Source organism: Eurosta solidaginis, chromosome 4 (assembly GCF_040869045.1).
Source record: "Eurosta solidaginis isolate ZX-2024a chromosome 4, ASM4086904v1, whole genome shotgun sequence".
Classification (NCBI taxonomy): domain Eukaryota; kingdom Metazoa; phylum Arthropoda; class Insecta; order Diptera; family Tephritidae; genus Eurosta; species Eurosta solidaginis.
In genome coordinates this window covers 191,553,943-191,572,596 of record NC_090322.1, presented here as the reverse complement: position 1 = coordinate 191,572,596, position 18,654 = coordinate 191,553,943, and the positions used below count along the sequence as shown (strand labels likewise).

Genomic DNA, 18,654 nt, shown 5'->3' with positions numbered 1-18,654 from the left:
GATAGGTCTAAAAAATTTATGTTTTTGCTGCCGGTATGGGGAAATACAAAATGTATGCGTAAGGTAAGTTTAAGGGTAATGTTTTGAAGTGGTTTGCTGTATGGGGAACAGCATCTAGGTGTGAAGTAAGTGTAAGTGTAGTATATAGGAGTAAAATAAAAATAAATGTAAGGCACGATAACCTCCGAAGATCTAAGGCCGAGCTTCTCTTCCAATTTGCGTCGTACTCCTCTTGCTTTTCCATACAAATTGGCCGGACGGGACCTACATGTTTTATGCCGACTCCGAACGGCATCTGCAAGGCAGATGAGTTTTCACTGAGAGCTTTTCATGGCAGAAATACACCCGGAGCGCTTGCCAAACACTGCCGAGGGGCGACCCCGCTTAGAAAAATTTTCTTCTAATTGAAAAACCTTATTTCTAAAATTTTGATGTTGCTTTGCCCGGGGTGTGAACCCAGGGCATACGATGTGGTAGGCGGAGCACGCTACCATCACACCACGGTGGCCGGTGGGAGTGATAGAAAGAAAAATGGGGGAGAGAGCTGAGAAAACAAAACCGGAACTGAAACAAGGCGGCGTGTCATTGAAGTGTTAACGATTCGTTGTCGATAACAATCGATATAAGTATGTATCGGCATAGTATCAACGAGTTATAGGACATAAAAAGCCTCCCAGTGAAAATAAATCTGCCTTGCAGGTGCCGTTTGGAGTCAGTCTCAGACCGCCAATTCTAGGGAAAATCAAAAAGAGTATGACGCAAATTGAAAGTTAATACCGACCTAAGTTTTCGCGGAGTTAAATAGCGGTAAGTAATTTTTCAACGAAAAAATATCGATTTGCTTTCTAAGTATTAGCTGTTAGTTATTGATAATAACCGTTCTAAAAGAGTTAGCAGATTGTTTCTATTTGACGAGTTTTCGGTTTGTTATCCATTTGTTATCAGCATATTATAAACGAGGTATGCACGAGTTATTGATTTATTATCGACAACAAGCGTTGTAGCAAGTGTAAATAATAAATTATCAAAAAGCTTTATTTTTGCTATTGGAAAAATATCGCATTGCTAAAAAAAGCGTATCGATTTATTTTCGAAGAGTTTGCGGTTTGTTTTCCATAAGTAATCGTTTTTTTAATACGTATGTTATCTGTATACGCGATTTATCGTATTATTATCGAAGTGTATTTAGTTGTTATCGCTAAGAAACGATTTCGGTTTTTATTGACGATTTATCTATTTTTTTCTATCAATGAGTTATTGATTTGCTATCAAAAAACTATTGCTTTGTTTTTGAAAAATTATTGGCTATAGAAAAGTTGTCGATTTGCTATAGAAAGATATCGATTTGCTGTAGAAAACTTATCGATTTGTTATCGGTTCATTATCGTAGCGTTATCGGTGTCTTATCGACAAGTTTATATATTGAACTTCATGAGTACTTGGTAATCACGTGTTGTTTACTTGAATTGGAAAAATTTAAATATTAGCAGCCCATTTGGTTGGTATTTTCGAAACGTATTTAGCTAAGCTTTCTGTGGCTCATTCAATTCTGTGGCTCATTCAAGGAAAAAATAAATTTTTCTGGTCTAGTCTAATGTCCGTACGTATGTAAATATGGAAGCAAATATGTTTTTATCAAGAAAACTTATGTAAAAACGCATTTGATTTGTGTTGTGGTTTCTGTGTTCTGTAACAACGCGAATCCAAAGCAAATAAGGTAAAACACCAACATCAAAGGAAAACCAGTTCTAAAATTGTCTCAAAACACATATATATGTATATGTATGTTACTATATACAAACATTGTAGACATGAATTATGTATGCATGATGTGCTTACAATTGTGCTTTGCCAAAAGGGAATTGTTAAATTTGACTAAAAGCTAACTCAGCGCATATTTAAAAGTAAAATATTGTAAATGCTTTATGTTGAATCAAATTTGTTTGTAAATATGTTGAAAGTTGTCGCAGTCATGTAGCTGCTGGCTTGAAAAATTTGTCATGGCAATTATGTTAAGCGTGATTTAAAAAAATTATGTATGTGCATTGGTACGCATGTGTGTTTTACTCCTGAAGGGAAACCAAAAACAGTTCGCTTTGGGCTTAGTCCGTAAGAGCAGGTCAACAGGCATACATCGAGGCGGGGACGGCCTAGAAAATCGCTACAGATAACATGAAGATATTGCTAAGCGGAGTAAAATATCGACATCAATATCATCCAAGAACCTTCGGTAAACATTTAGACACATATAAGTACATGCGTTCTGATTAGAGCACAGTCGATCAAATTGTGGAGGCAAGAGCCATCGATAAATTTGCATACTATTTGCCCACATTGGCCACTTTAAGGCTTCCATAGTTGAAGATATAAACAGAGTTTAAAGTATGTGCCGGAATTACCGTACCAAAAAACGATGGTAGAGTGTTGGTAGGAAACATCTTATCCCCAAGTTTCCTGAAAAGTTTAGGGGCAAATTGAGGGGATGTGAGTAATAACGGTATAACTCAAAAATCAACCTTTTGAGAAAAGTGAAAAAAACTTAAGAATACAGGTAAAAATAAATTTATAATAATCCTACTTGGTAAGATTTTAGATAGTATGATTCTTTGATAAGAAAAAGTAATATGGTATGTGTATTTAATCGTGATCTTTTTATTTAGTTGATTTATGGAAAAACTGTATAACTCTACTTATATAATTATTCCACACATCCCCTCAATTATGTATAACGCAACGAGTCATTTTTTATCGTGTGAACCAAAGTTCCTATCATATAAGAGCATTCAATACAGTAAACCTGAATGCCTTTATAACATTTTTTATTATATAGTGGTGATTGTGAATGTGAGTGACTGCGACGAAAAGCGTTACAGCGTCATACATAATCTGGCCCTTAAGCTTCGCGTTTTTTAAGCTCACGGTTTTTTCAAGGCGTTTAGATAGCTACTTATCTTAAATAGCAACGAATTTGTCTAATAAACTAAAAGGCAATAAAAAGAGATCACAAGACTTTAAAAAATACATGCTGGTAGCACTCCTGTAAAATTCTCATTTGATCTGACAAAAAGTTTTGCAAGTATGATGGCGGAACGACACAAGGTGGCAGCATGGGACAGCTGATTATAAACTTTTTTATTTGATTTGCTACATCAACTTCCCGCCCAGTACGATTTTGACATTTGTCCATCGAATTTTCAAAAACAAAGTACATGGGATTTTTATTTATGTTTGTAGGCATGCCACCATGCTGCCACCTTGTATCATGCTTGCCATGGTTTCTAGGCAAAAAAAAAAATAATAATAATGCGAATTTAGAACATAGTGTACAAGTACAAGTGTGTTGACTTCTTTCTGACACACACTCGCTTAAGTGAGCATAACGGCAAAATCTGGTTTGCCATTGTTGTTTCAGTTGAAAACGGTCAATTAGGGTTCTGTGAAGAGACGTAAAAGATTGAAACAGGGTTTATGTAGTCACAAAAGTGTTGCTCCTGTTCAACAGCATTTTAATTTTATATCATGGCGAAAAGTATTCAGTTCAGAGTTATTGATCTTCATTAAATGTTTAATTTATTATGGAGGGTTACTCCTTTAAGTGTAAAAAGCAGAGAAAACGTAGAGTTTTTCAAATTATTGTGAAAAATTTTTTAATTTGCATTTCTGTACCCAAGTTTACTTCATTTGTGTAACACAAGAATCTGGAGGTCAATTCCTTAACTATGAAAAACTGAAAAATTTACACTTATTGAAAACTCATTTGCACACACAATTTACACTTTGAATGTAGTTTTGTTTTTATGCACAAAATTTTGAAACTAAAAACAAAATTTCATTTGTCAGAAAAAATAAAGAAAAAACGCCCTAATGTCAAAAAACCTTATCGAAATACAAACTGGCTTGTTTGTAATGTAATGAACTACGTTGTATTTTTCTTGTATTTCGTTAGTTTTTCAAATATAGTTCACACACTTACACCAGTACTGAAACCTTATTGGCTTCCTCGACAAAATATAACAGAAAATACAAGAAAAATACATAGAAAATAAAGTAGTGTCATATAGGAGTTTGATTTGTTTACACTTGCAGCACCATTTTGTGTAAACAGCCTTAGAAGTGAAATTTTTCCATGTTACACGTGTGGCGCTTTATATTTTGACTCTAATTTAAATAAATTTTGCTTCCTGGATGTTTCCGCATTGTTGCAGGCTACAAATCTTCTAGTATTCTTATTTCCGCGGAAATATATGCAACTATTTCATCTGTAAATACTACAAAGTTTTATTAAACTATCAAATGCAACTCAGCTTGAAGTACTCTTACGTACCAAAAATTCAACTCTAGACCTGAGATTTGCATCAGGTGAGCGAGGCTGTTTGTAGTTTTGACATTTATCGCTTAGTTGACACACTTGTATAGGTACACTATGATTTAGAAATTCATCTGGAAAGTTTTTGAGAAAGGTTAAAAAAATGATAGAGAAAAAAGTAAGAAATCTTTGAAATCGCATCAGCAATTAAGCAGCACAGTCACTTATGTTCTCAGAGAGGGATCAGTGATACAAAACTATGCTATAGAGTCTAGATTGATATTCCATTTGACAATCTTGAGTAAATTTTCGGTGAAAATCATAAATTAAACCTTTACCATCTAAAATACTCCAAAGTTTTTCTGAAATGCCCAAATTTGATTTTGAGCATGATGGCATCTATGGCCAATGTTATAAAAATGCACATTTTCACGTGCTCTCAGAGAGCGAGAAGTTTCATATCAGGTCATCAGTGGCGATTATCGCGCTGTCACTAACACATCCGCATTTCCAATTTGCCGATGCCTGCACTAAATGCCGATGCCTGCTCTAGACCAATGGTCGCCAAAATTTAAATTGTGGCTGTGTGAGTAAAAGTAAAATCATCTTATTGGTAGTGGTTTAGTTGTTGATGAAAAATCAATAAGGTAGGATGTATGCACGAATGTTTGTTAACACACAAAAAGTAATTCGTAAATATGCCTTATAAATACTTCTTTATTGCTTGAGTCTAGGAAAAATTGAAACAAAATAAATTGTTAACATGAAACCATTAAAACATTCTGCGCATGAGCGTTTGTTTGCAAAATATCTTTTCGCAAATGCGCAAAAAACAATAGCCTTACCCGATGTTGCTACTCTGCTTGTTCAGCCATTGTGAATGATAACAAAGTGTGATATCTTCTGCATAGACGTCAAAATTCCAAAGTGATTGGATCACCTGATTTGTAATTGACTATCGCTGTCTCATTATGTATCTCTTTCTATCAACCGCTGATGATAGGCGCCGCCACATTGAACACCCTGTCAAAACAAAAGTAGCCACATTGAACATCCTGTCAGGCAGTTGACAGATAAGATAGCACACTTAGTTATCATTCACAATGTGTTCAGCGACAACTAAATACGAACTAAGATGAAAGAGAATAATAATACGTGTGAAGTGGCGCCAATAAGTAGGTGTCACACCCATTTTACAAAGTTTTTCTAAAGTTATATTTTGCGTCAATAAACCAATCCAATTACCATGTTTCATCTCTTTTTTCATATTTGGTATAGAATTATGGCATTTTTTTCATTTTTCGTAATTTTCGATATCGAAAAAGTGGGCGTGGTCATAGTCGGATTTCGGCCATTTTTATACCAAGATAAAGTGAGTTCAGATAAGTACGTGAACTAAGTTTAGTAAAGATATGTCGATTTTTGCTCAAGTTATCATGTTAACGGCCGAGCGGAAGGACAGACGCACGATTGTGTATAAAAACTGGGCGTGGCTTCAACCGATTTCGCCCATTTTCACAGAAAACAGTTATCGTCATAAAATCTATGCCCCTACCAAATTTCAAAAGCATTGGTAAATTTTTGTTCGATTTATGGCATTAAAAGTATTCTAGGCGAATTAAATGAAAAGGGCGGAGCCACGCCCATTTTGAAATTTTCTTTTAGGTTTGTATTTTGTTGCACCATATCATTACTGGAGTTGAATGTTGACATAATTTACTTACATACAGTAAAGATATTAGATTTTTTTTTAAAATTTGACTTTTAAACAATTTTTTTTTAAAGTGGGCGTGTTCGTAATCCGATTTTGCTAATTTTTCCTTAGCACACATATAGTAATAGGAGTAACGTTCCTGCCAAATTTCATCATGATATCTTCAACGACTGCCAAATTACAGTTTGCAAAACTTTGAAATTGCCTTCTTTTAAAAGTAGGCGGTGCCACGCCTATTGTCCAAAATTTTACTAATTTTCTATTATGTGTCATAAGGTCAATCCAGGACGCTTTAGCCGTCTTTGGTAATGAATTATCGCACTTTTTCGTTTTTTCGAAATTTTCGGTTATGGTCCGATTTCGTTCATTTTCAATAGTGATCGTGTTTACGGACGGACGGACATGGCTAAATGAATTTCTTTTTTCGCCCAGATCATTTTGATATATATAGAGGTCTATATCTATCTCGATTAGTTTATGCCGTTGCGGATTACCGTTATGCGAACAAAGTTAATATACTCAGTGAGCTCTGCTCAGTATAAAAATGGAAAAAACCCCCTTATCTGAACGATCGGTTGTATGGGCTATATATTCACCCCTATTCTGCATTTCGATTACGTTCCCGTTCTACGCTCCGCTTCAATCGAAGTTTGGTATTCTGCATTACGACGGAATCGTAAAGAGAAGAGGAAGAGCAAATGATTTTTCGAAATCAGCTGTTGGTACGGGATGTGTGAACATTGGAACAAAATAAATTAAAGAAAATTTGTAAAAAACACTGAAAAACGTTTATATTTTATTATCCACGCCATTTTGTACAAAAAAAAGCAATAGAATATATTGCCGCAGTGTTATATTTTTTTAAGTGAACTGCTTTCATAATTGTAAGTGTGTTTTGTCGTTCTTTTGGCCAATTCCCTGCCGTGGCCACCAAGTATTGTTAAAACGGATTCCTGCACGAATATAGTTGACATTTTCTGAATTTTAAGGATGCTAATTTCATTGCACTGGCCTAAAATACTTTATAAAGGTTTATTTATTCATTCCGCAAGGATTGTTTACGTTTTCGCTTCACCTTCCTCTACGCCGGCAGCTTGCTTTGGCATATAACTGGACCCAACGAACAGACACAAATTATAGCTGTCTATTATAATGGAATCAATAGCCGCGGTATTATTTATGGAGTTGGAAAGCAACGCATACGAAAATTGCCAGGCGAGAATGGAAAGGCAAATATTGCGAGATGTGTGTAATACATTTGAGATGAGTGACGAATTGTAAGAAATTGAACTTAAAATTGGTAAAGTTTAATGACTTATTTTCTTATTAAGTTCAAAAAAAACGTTCGACTTAACAAGGATGCTTTAAAGTATGTGTTAGATACTTTTGCGGGGCAAATACGTCCAAGGACTTCGACATCGACATGTTGTTTTTGACCTGGAAACATATAAAAAACAATCATCATCAAGCCTTCTACGTTTCTTAACAAGTTTTACTTACATTTTTGTTAAAATTCTGTTATAAATTAATAAAAAAAATAAAAATAAAATATTTTTCCGCCAACAAATTTGCAACTTAGAAAAACGGAACTACGATCGAAATGCAGAATACAAAAAATCGAACGATTCGAAGTTGGATCGAAAGAGATTGGTACACAGAATACCAAAATTGCCAAATCGAAAAAATTCCAATCCAAGTCGAAATGCAGAATAGGGCTGATTATATATAGCTCCGATCGAAATGATTTTTACAGGAAGTCTTCTATGATATATTAGAATATATACAGGCGCGGTTCCAGCAGCACTTCTAGGGGGGGGACATTTTTTTAAATATATAGTGATAACGTAAAATAGTAGACCAAGCAAGAAAAATTAAAATTCAGTAAAAATCCGTTTTGTGATAAGAAACTACTGTATATATTAGTATTATATATTTCATTACAGTCAACATTTACTCTGTACATGATGCAATTGTTGAAAACACTAAAATCATAAAACAAGACGAAGTGGTACTATTTTCGGAAAACTTTATTTATTTAGCTTCTAGCCTCACAGCCTCAATTTCAAACTACAATGAAATTCTGGACACTTTTGGATAAATTAATATTTTAAGATTTTTAAGAGAAATTAAAATATTTTTTAGTTCGAAATATTTCTCATAATTTTTCACAGTCGAAAATAATGAAAATACGTGTTACAAAGCTCTAGGGGGGGGGGGGGGGGGGAGGGAATTTCCCCCAGTTCCTCCCCCTTGGAACGGCGCATGATATATATCACCAAGTTTCACGTTTTTATATTGGAAACTAAGGGAGAAATGGCCAAAAATCTTTCTGTCTGAACGATCGGTTGTATGGAATAGGTATATACTATATACATATAGCTCCGATCAAAGTGATTTTTTCAGGAAACCTACTATGATATATTAGAATAAATATCACCAAGTTTAACGTTTTTATATTGGAAATTAAGGGAGAAATGGCTAAAAATCTTTCTATCTGAACGATCGGTTGTATGGGATATATATTATATATAGCTCCGCTCGAAATGATTTTTTCATGAAATCTTCTATGATATATTAGAATAAATATCACCTAGTTTGACGTTTTTATATTGGAAATTAAGGGAGAAATTGCCAAAAATCTTTCTATCTGAACGATCGGTTGTATGGGATATATACTATATATAGCTCCGATCAAAGTGATTTTTTCAGAAAATCTTCTATGATATATTAAAATATACATCACCGAGTTTCACGTTTATACTTTCTAAATTAAGGGAGAAATGGTCAAAAATCTTTCTATCTGAACGATCGGTTGTATGGGATATAACTATATATAGCTCCGATAAAAATGATTTTTTCAGGATATCTTCTATGATATATTAGAATATATGTATATCACCGAGTTTCACGTTTATACTTTCTAAATTGCGGCAGGAATGACCAAAATCGCCTTATCTGAACGATCGGTTATATAGGAGATATATGTTATAGTGGTCCGATCCTACCGGATCCGACAAATGTCTAATATAATACAAAAATACACCCTTGTGCCAAATTTCTATCTCAAATTTTGAGGGACTAGTTTGCGTTCAAACAGACAGACGGACATGGCTATATCAACTCGGTTCGTCGCCCTGATCAATTCGGTATACTTAATGGTGAGTCTATCTTCTATATTTCTCAACGTTACAAACGTCGGACCAAAGTTAATATACCATTTCATGTTCGTGAAAGGTATAATAAGGCGAAGAATTCATATTTTTAAAATGAAAAAAATTCAAATATACATGTATAAAAATATACTTATACATACATACATCCCATATAAAGTAAACAAAATATGAGTCCAGTACTACTGGCTGCTATTGGTGTTGAAATAACATCAATTGTGTTAATTTTTTTCTAAAATACTCTTCTTCGTCCGTGCTTTTTTTCGTTTCAAAAAAAAAAAAAAAAACCAATATCCAAATAAAACTTATTACTTCCTTACCCAGCTGTGTCCGGTGATTATTAAAGATGTCATTGCTAAATAAATTTTCGATGGCTATGTGATCGTCCATGATACTATTGGAGAATGCACCACTTGTACTTTGAAACATTTTATTTATTATAAAATTAAACTTAATTTTGCATTTCCAATTGGGCATGCCTTGAGAACTTGCCTTAGAGCTTTCTCTGACCCTATACAAATATTACATACGTCCACAGATGGTGCGACAAACGGACCTTTATTTTTGTGCGCTGAAAGTAAAGGCATTTCTTCACCTGTCAATTGCCCTTGATATGTGCAACATTTTATTTTCTTTTGTACCTTCATTTTCCTTTTTTGAACGAAATAGCCTAATGTACAATATTGATAGAAGCAAGACGGCTTGTTGAAATATACATATATTTAAGCGCCTTTTTGACAAAAATTTAACGATAGCCTTGAAATTTTGTCTCCTTCTCTCGTTGTATATCGGTACTGTAATGTTTAACAGGCTGCACAGTTCAGTAGTAGTGATATAGAAGTATTACATATTTGGATAAAAGTCGCTAGCGAAAAAAAAATTCAAATGACCCAAATACAGAAAAAGATTCAAAACGAATTTGGTCAACTTAAAGAAGCTTTTGTTGTGAATATAATGGGAAACTTACCAACCATGTGGGACACAAACATATACATCATATACTTTCTACCACAACTATAAAAAAGGGAAAATCCATGTAACCATGTAAAAGTTAAATAATCGCAAATAAAGGAAATTGTTGTAGCATCTGTCTAGAACGCTGTTAAGATAATAAAGCGGAAATAATTGCTACTACACGCAAAATTTATATTATCCCTAATATAAACAGAATTGGATCAAGTGTAACACCTAAAAAATTTAGTTGAATGCACCCATAATTATTAATGTTACGAGAAGAAGTTGTGAATATTTTGGGAAAAAGAAGTACATATATGGACAATTGTGGCTAAATTTTTTTGTTGCATGAAAACATGCCTGCAAGCCTATTAAATTCCTAAATGTATCCTGAAGGAAAAGGTAGAACGTGTATTATATGTAATTATTTAAAATGTGGTTATATAACTGGGAAAGCTAGTATGATCCTCCTTGGAGCAATATGTTGTATCGAATCCGTATGGTATGGTATGGTCTCTATCCGATTAGCGCTAGTCCAGTAAAACTTGATAAGTGAAATATCATTGACTCAAAACTATTGTTTGCTAAGTTATAGCTTATTATTCTAGTCTACAACCCTTTAAACTTGTTTTATATCTAAGTTGCAGTGGATTTTAATTAATCCCGTCCAGTTTTACTAGAAATATTTTCAGCTATATGGAAATTGGGTACATTTTATTACGATATGTTAATTTTTCTTCGAGTTATGGCTCCCGAAACATAGAAAATTGCTTAGTCATAAAGAGGCGGTGCCACGCCCATTTTTTAAAATTTGAAGTTTTTCCTATTTATTGTTATAAATCCACTTAGGAAATAAAATACAATTGATATAAAGCTCTTTTTTGCAAAGATATAGCTTATTTTATTCGCCCACGACCCTTTTAAAAATCTTTTATTTAAAGTGGGCGTGGTCCATAACCGATTTCGAAAAATTTTTTCAAAGCATTCCGTATAGTAAAGGCAACCTCCCTGCCGATAGGATTAACGGGTTTTGATTTATGATTAATAATATTTGTAAAATTTATTTTATAACAAGTGGGCGGTGCCACGCTCATTTCAAACATTTTTTTTGCAAATTTGTATCAAGAGCCTCAATATCAGTCCACACGTCAAATTTCAACATTCTAGGTGTATTATTTACTAAATAAGCAGGTTTTTTGTGTTTTCCAAAATGTTATATATATAAAAAGAGGGGCGTGGTTATCATCCGATTTCGCTCATTTTCAATACCAATCTATTCTGAGTCCAGATAAGCTCGTGTACCAAATTTGGTGAATACATCTAAATATTTACTCAAGTTATCGTGCTAACGGACGGACGGACGGACGGACGGACATGGCTCATACAAATTTTTTTTCGACGCTAATGATTTTGATATATGGAAGTCTATATCTATCTCGATTCCTTTATACGTGTACAACCAACCAATCAAAGTTATATTACCCTGTGTTCAAGTACAGCTGGGTATAAAAAGGTGCAGACAAAGTAACTATTAGCACTTTATGAGCATTTTTCAATTGGCATAACTTTTTGTATCAGTCCTTATAATTACTATTTTCCTAAATAGCAAGCGGATGAGAATCGCGATAACAAATATAATTGTCTATTACGAATATATTATAAGCCTTCAAGTTTTGCTCGAGAGTTTTTCGTGGTAGCAAGTATCCTTTCGCAAAGTGTTTTGTGTGTATTAATTATTATATTAAATTTTAATTTTCTTCAATAATATTTTTGTAAGCGTTGAGACTGAATGTTTGTTAATGATTTAGTTTTATATACAAAACTCAAATGTATTGCTTTATTACAAAATTTTATGTAACCTTACATTTTTAACGTTCCATTTCGATTATTTTTGTAAACATTTTGTAAGCTTAATATCTATTTCTGTAAACTTTTTAAAAACTTATTTTCCTTTACTTTGCTTGTTGAGATTATTCACTTTCAATCCCATTCGGTTTGCCTTTTCAAATATCTATGTTATTTCCTCAAATATAATAACTTGCAGTAGCTATCTTCTCAGAGTTTTCGCTGTAATTTTTATTACTACTTTTTGCATACTTCTTCTATTCTTTTTAAAATAATATTTTTACAAACATAAAATTGCACCCCTGCTACATTTCAAACGTTAGCAGTAAAAGTATTCGAAAACTTCTTTATACTCTTTTTACTTATCTCAAATTTGCAACACAAAAAGTTGTTTTCTTTAATTTTATGTAAAATTGCTCTTTACGCCTTAGTGTATGCAACACAATGTGGTCAAAGTTTAAATAGTGTATTGGCCGGGCGGCTACATGCTAGCACGATTTTATTTTATATTTTACCCCACCTTACGTTTCTCTCACTAGTCTCTTTTCGACATTATTTATTACATCAATTGATTCGCGTACCCAACCAACTGGCTGACAATGCTTTGAGTAGGAAGCATCATGTAGGCAAATCTATAACTAGTGGCAACAATCACTAGTTTGAAATATAGAAATTTTCATAAAGGAAACCCGCTTAAGATGTGAACAGGAGAGAATAAACAGCCATCTCTTAGTTGAGGTGGATGTAAAGCATGGGTCGCCAGAAAATAGAAGTGATTGCAAGTTCGTATATGGAACGATAGCACAATTGTGTCATGGAATGCAGGGTCCTGACGTAAAGGTAAAAATAAAGATAGAGGTAAAGGTATGGGTATGGGCTTAAGTATGGGTATGGGGAAAGATACAGGGTTAGAATCTGAGGTAAAGGTGGAAACAGGGGTAGATATTTAGGTAAAGGTAGAGGTCGAATTAGAGGAGAAGGTAGAGGTAGAAATAGAGCTTGAGGTAGGGATAGAAGTAGATGTAGTAAGTAAGAGGAAGCTCTGTGCACTGATAACTTTGCATATTAGAATTGTTTTTAACACCGCGAACTGGATGCATATAATGACAACGCTACGAAACTTTGACAGACCTGCTTACCTGCCCAGAATGATTGGTAACTATTTAAGCGACCGAGTACTCCTTTTTGATACGGATGAGGGACCAAGAAAGCACAACATCACGGGCGGTGTCCCTCAGGGATCTGTTCTAGGTCCAACGCCATGTAATGCTATGTATGACGGCATGTTACAAATCGACCTTCCCGTAGGCACGTAAATTATCGGCTATGCAGATGATATTGTCATAGTGGCAGTGGCCAAGAAACTTGATCTGCTCCAAGTATTATGTAATGACGCCGTGGAAAGAATACAGTAATGGCTGACGAACATGGGGCTGGAAATGCTTAGCAATTAGACAGAAGTGGTTTTGATGAGCTCAAAGGGGACTGTGGATTAGTTAGTCCTAACCATAGGAGATTATCAAATAAACACAAAGCATTTCTTGAAATATCTAGGAGTAAACATTGACTCAAAAATAACTTTTAAGGAGCACATCAGGGTAGTGGGGGAGAAAGTTTCTAAAGTTTGTGGAGCCCTAACGCGAATAATGCCAAACATCGTGGGCCCAGGCGAAGCTACCCGTCAGCTATTATCCAACGTAACCAGCTCGATAATATTATATACAGCACCAGTATGGCAGCCAATGGTCCACCAAGAAGATATACTAGCACGACGCGATCCTTGTTTTATCCAGGAAAATCCCAGTAGATCTACTCTCAGGTAAAACGGGCGATCTGTATGGTATTGGAATCAGCCGACTATCTGTAGATGCTAAGAAAAGCGCAAGGTCACGAACATAGTTAGGTGGCAAGAACGGTGGGAAGAATCGAGAAAAGGGCTCTGGACCTTCATTCTAGTTCGGAATATAGCCGAATGATGTGAGCGAAAACATGGAGAACTAAATTACCACCTCATACAGATATTGAGCGGGCACGGCGGCTTCAAGGAATATCTACATAAACATGGGCTAGAGGAGGATCCTTTCTGTCCACACTGTCCCTCCGAATTGGAAAGCGCAGAACATTTAGTGTTTCACTGCCCTCGTTTTCACGGTGAAAGACTCTATGTACACAGAGTTTTTGGAGAGGAGCCTTCAATTAGGAATTTAGTTCCCCGAATGTGCAGACAAAAGATTGTTGGAATGCTGTCAGCAAGATGGCCTTTATAGTTATGACGCAATTGATGCATGCTAAAGGGAACGCAGAGAAATGCGCATGCGAAGTAGTGGCGATTAAATCGCCTAACGGTGGTCCCGCAGGGTGCGGACACATGGAAACGATTAGCCTGGTTTCATTGGGCCGCTTGAGGGTAAGTGCACTATCCTCAACATGCAATAAAAAGAAAAGGTAGCGATAGAGATTGAGGTAAAAGTAGATACAGATGTAGTTCTAACAAAAGTTCATAGCAAAAACTCTCCCTACAGAACACAACTACACAGTAAGTTGCAACATACATATTTTGAATGTTAAGTCCACGCTTGAATGGTACTGCCGTTAAGCTGGCTTTGTATGCAAATTGACTTCTGTTCGCCAAAAGATGATTGCCTGTCTTCAAATCTACTATCATAGATGAAACTACACTCAAAATTCTTAATTTAAATTTAAATTAAAAAACTCACAGCATGTTGGAAATCTTATTCACTACCAAAAAGTTGATAAAAGGAAATTGAAGAAGCAGACAGATAAAATAGGAAAGCAAGCTAAAAATATCCAATTTAATATCTCTCAAAAGAATTAAGTCAAAGTTTGTATTACACTATTTTACAATTTCTTATATTGCTCTTGCATTGTTTGCACTGATTGAGTGACTTGAAGACGAGTTACATCAGTTCGTGACTATGGGACTGTTGGTTGGGGTTTAGGTTGTAAATTTTTGATTTTTGTTATTATTGAATTTTTTTGCAAAGGCAGAAATTATGTGCATCATTTACATTAGTGATCATATTGTAAGGGCGTAGATAAGACTCATAAGTCTTTAACCACACACTGTGCACATTTAATTTCATTTAACAAAATGAAAAGTTGTTAGGGAACTAGTTTGTAAGCTTAAACTAATTTACATATATTTTCACAGCTAATCCGATGATTATAAAACTTGCAAAACACTCAAAACGCTTGACGCATTGGAAAATTGTGCGAGGCAAGAACTCCTAGTTAGAGAACTGCAAAAGAGAAACAGGTAGAGGTAGCGGTAGAGATAGAGGCTGAGACAGATGGTAATATGAAAGTTAAAGAAGTCTTCGATGAGTGATTGAAATTAAACTACAACTCAGGTAATTTTACCAGAAAAAAATAAACACACAATCAAAGTTTGAAGTGTATATTGAAATGTGTGAAACATGCAATGAGATGTAGGGAATAATAAAGGTTTTCGTCATTATTCTTCAGATGTTGTTGTTGTTGTTGTAGCAATAAGGACACTCCCCGAAGGCCTTCGGGAGTGTTAATCATGTTGATGGTACTAGGACGACCATCTCTGGAACAATTTCGTATGACCACTTGAAACCTTCTAGGCCATACCGCCCTCCCACCCCATAGATCCCTAAGAAACTTGGGGTCGCCAGAGCCTCGGCTGTTAAAGAAACATGATTCGCCACGGGTAGGTGAGGTTGACAATTGGGTTGAGCAACCTATATATTGCGCTGGAAACTTTGAAAAGGTTGCGCACAACCCTTTGCATCAATTTGGTATCTTAGCCGCCTCTTATTACAGGCATACCTCCTGCTGGTATATTTTAAGCCCCCTAACCGTAAGGGAGCTCTTTTTTGAAGTGCTATCGGCATCTATTTGACTACAAACCATTAAGCCGTCGATAAAGTTGTTATCAATAACAAGCCATTAACTTGTCGATGACGCACCGAGAAAACTTCGATAACAACCTATAACCGATCGTAGGAAACAACTAGTCGATAAGATGTCATAGCTCGGCAGATATCTCAATCGTGAGCGCAGAACTCGTAAACTGCGTCAACTGGCAGCCGATGGTAACATTGGCATCCGACCACCTGCCCATACTTATTTCGTTCGAGCGTACCGCCGACTTCATCGTCACCGAAAAACGCACTTTCATAAACTTCATAAAAGGAAAGTGGGAAGAATATAAATCTGCAACAGACAGCAGCTTTGCTGCTCTCCCTATCCCGACTGATGCCCGCCAAGGGGAGCGTGCCTTCCGTAAGGTCATTGAATCCGCCTCGGCACATTTCATTCCCGCCGGGAGAATTCCCGAAATCCGGCCCACTTCCCGGCGGAGGCCGCGAGCTTAGCGAGGGAACGCGACCTTATAAAACAGCTTGATCCAGGCGACCCCCAAATAAGGGATATAAACCAGCGCATCAGATTGCTTGTGGACGAACACAAGCGGGCGAAATGGCAAGAGCACCTAAGAGGTTGTAACCTCTCTACCGGTGTAGGTAAACTTTGGTCCACCGTAAAGTCCCTATCGAATCCGACTAAGCACAAAGACAAAGTTTCCATCGCCTTTGGCGATACTGTGCTGTCGGATGCGAAAAAATGCGCGAGCGCTTTCTGCCGACAATATATAATGCATCCTACGGTCGACAGAGATAGACGGAGAGCCAATAGACACGCACATAAACACAAATTCAGCGCGTCACCAATCACCATTACCGCTAGAGAGGTTGAGGACGCCATTGGTCGCGCTAAACCATCCAAAGCAGTGGGCCCAGACGGCATAGCCATGCCGATGCTTAAAAACCTAGGGAAAGAGGGTTTCAAATATTTAGCGCATGTCTTCAACCTATCTCTCTCCACCTTTGCCATACCCGAGAAATGGAAAATGGCCAAGGTGGTCCCGCTACTAAAGCCTGGGAAACCAGCTAACGTAGGTGAGTCATATCGTCCGATATCTCTCCTATCGCCAGTGGCAAAGACGCTTGAAGCCATTTTGCTCCCTTATTTCCAAGCACATTTGCAGCTAGCCCCTCATCAGCATGGCTTCAGAAAACTCCATAGCACTACCTCCGCGCTAAATGTCATTAGCACCCAGATAAATTGCGGTTTGAATCAATACCCCCACCATAGAACAGTACTCGTAGCGCTAGACCTATCAAAAGCCTTTGATACGGTCAACCATGGCTCATTACTGCAAGACCTGGAAGGGTCTACCCTTCCCCATGTCTTAAAAGGTGGACCGCAAATTATCTGGGTGGTCGACAGGCATCGGTGCAATTCAGAAACGAAACATCAAAACCAAGGAGAATTAAACAAGGGGTGCCACAGGGTGGTGTCCTATCCCCACTTTTGTTTAATTTCTACATATCTAAGCTACCTTCACCACCGGAAGGAGTCACAATCGTTTCCTACGCCGATGACTGCACAATAATGGCCACAGGCCCAGGCCCAGAGATCGATGAGCTATGCAATAAAATAAACGGCTATCTCCCTGATCTCTCCAGTTTTTTCGCCTCGCGAAACCTGGCATTGTCACCGACTAAATCTTCCGCGACCTTATTTACAACATGGACGCCCCAAATGTCGACCATATTGAACATCCACGTCGATGGCACTACGCTACCGACTGTCCTACACCCCAAAATCTTGGGTGTGACGTTTGATCAGGATCTACATTTTGGTGTGCACGCAACCGCAATTGTTCCGAGAATTCAGAGCCGTAATAAAATCCTCAAATCCCTTGCTGGCAGTACCTGGGGAAAAGATAAAGAAACGCTCATGACCACATACAAAGCAATTAGCCAGCTGATTACGTGCTACGCGTCACCCATATGATGGCCAAGCCTAAAAACTACCCACTGGACGAAACTACAGGCCTGCCAAAATACTGCTCTCAGAATCGCCACGGGCTGTCTTCTTATGTCCCCAGAACACCATCTGCATAATGAGGCGAGAATACTCCCCATCAGGGAGAGAAATGAGATGCTGACCAAACAGTTTCTGTTGAATACCCAGAAACCTGGGCATCCCAACAGACATCTGATTGACGAACCAGCACCGCCTAGGGGCCTAGGGAGTCATCTCCGTAAGCATTTTGAGGAAATACGGCACCTGAGAACCCAGCCGTATGAAGCGAAAAAACACAAGCAGGTCCTTGGTGAACTCCATAGACAGGCGTCGGACCTTTATGTCGGGAATTGCCCGGTGAATCCAGTACTTGAAGAAAAATATCCAGAACTCGCGGAAGAGGAACGCATACTCCCCAGGGAAACGCGTGTCACTCTTGCTCAACTTCGTTCTGGATACTGTAACAGGTTAAACTCTTACCTATCCAGAATCAACCCCGACATACAAAATGTATGCCCCGCTTGCAATGTGTCCCCACATGACACCAACCATCTCTTTAATTGTAATGTGGAACCAACGCCTCTAACACCCCTTTCCTTATGGTCCACCCCTGTTGAAACGGCAAGTTTCCTTGGACTCCCGTTAGAGGATATTGATGACAATTTGTGATCGGTCGCGGCTATTAGGTGGGGCGAGCATTGCTACAACAACAACATGTCAGTAACACTCACATAAAATTTCAATAACGTTTCGGCAACAAATCGATATTTTTCCAAAAACAAATCGATACATTTTGATAAAATGTC

General features: G+C 36.9%; 1 protein-coding gene across 21 annotated transcripts in view; it reads right to left on the bottom strand.

Annotated features, from left to right (window-relative positions):
* dnc (phosphodiesterase dunce) overlaps positions 1 to 18,654 on the bottom strand; it is a 731,124-nt gene that overhangs the window by 17,471 nt on the left and 694,999 nt on the right. The gene's annotated exons all lie outside the window — the stretch shown is intronic.